This window comes from Parus major, chromosome 11 (assembly GCF_001522545.3).
Source record: "Parus major isolate Abel chromosome 11, Parus_major1.1, whole genome shotgun sequence".
Taxonomy (NCBI): Eukaryota; Metazoa; Chordata; class Aves; order Passeriformes; family Paridae; genus Parus; species Parus major.
Window position 1 is genome coordinate 2,372,974 of NC_031780.1, and position 1,019 is coordinate 2,373,992.

At 44.0% G+C, this 1,019-nt stretch overlaps 1 protein-coding gene across 1 annotated transcript in view; it reads left to right on the plus strand.

The window, feature by feature from the left end:
• LOC107209604 (dual specificity protein phosphatase 22-A-like) overlaps positions 1-1,019 on the plus strand; it is a 16,264-nt gene that overhangs the window by 9,149 nt on the left and 6,096 nt on the right. The gene's annotated exons all lie outside the window — the stretch shown is intronic.

Sequence of the window (1,019 nt, forward strand, 5' to 3'; positions counted from 1 at the left end):
CCCCTGGATTTTCCCATGGATTTTCCCAATTTTTCCCATGGATATTCCCAGTTTTTCCCCTGGATTTTCCCATGGATTTCCCATGGATTTTCCCTGTTTTTCCCCTGGATATTCCATGGATTTTCCCTGTTTTTCCCCTGGATATTCCATGGATTTTCCCTGTTTTTCCCCTGGATATTCCATGGATTTTCCCAGTTTTTCCCATGGATTTTCCCATGGATTTTCCCATGGATTTTCCCAATTTTTCCCATGGATATTCCCAGTTTTTCCCCTGGATTTTCCCATGGATTTCCCCAGTTTTTCCCATGGATTTTCCCATGGATTTCCCCTGGATTTTCCCTGTTTTTCCCCTGAATATTCCATGGATTTTCCCAGTTTTTCCCATGGATATTCCCAGTTTTTCCCCTGGATTTCCCATGGATTTTCCCATGGATTTTCCCATGGATTTCCCCTGGATTTTCCCAGTTTTCCCCCTGGATTTTCCCAGTTTTTCCCCTGGATATTCCCAGTTTTTCCCCTGGATATTCCCAGTTTTTCCCATGGATATTCCCTGTTTCCCAGGTGCAGGCCGTGCGTGCCGTGGTTCCCCAGCCCAGCACCCCCTGAATATTCCCATGGATTTTCCCATGGATTTCCCATGGATTTTCCCTGAATATTCCCATGGATATTCCATGGATATTCCCAGTTTTTCCCTGAATATTCCCATGGATATTCCCCTGGATATTCCCTGAATATCCCATGGATTTTCCCAGTTTTTCCTGGGATTTTCCCATGGATATTCCCAGTTTTCTCCTGGATTTTCCCATGGATTTCTCCTGAATATCCCATGGATTTTCCCAATTTTTCTTGGGATTTTCCCATGGATTTTCCATGGATTTCCCCTGGATTTTCCCAATTTTTCCCCTGGATTTTCCCAATTTTTCCCATGGATTTTCCCATGGATTTTCCCCTGGATTTTCCCTGGATTTTCCCTGTTTTTCCTGGAATTTTTCCCAGTTTTTCCCCTGGATTTTCCCATG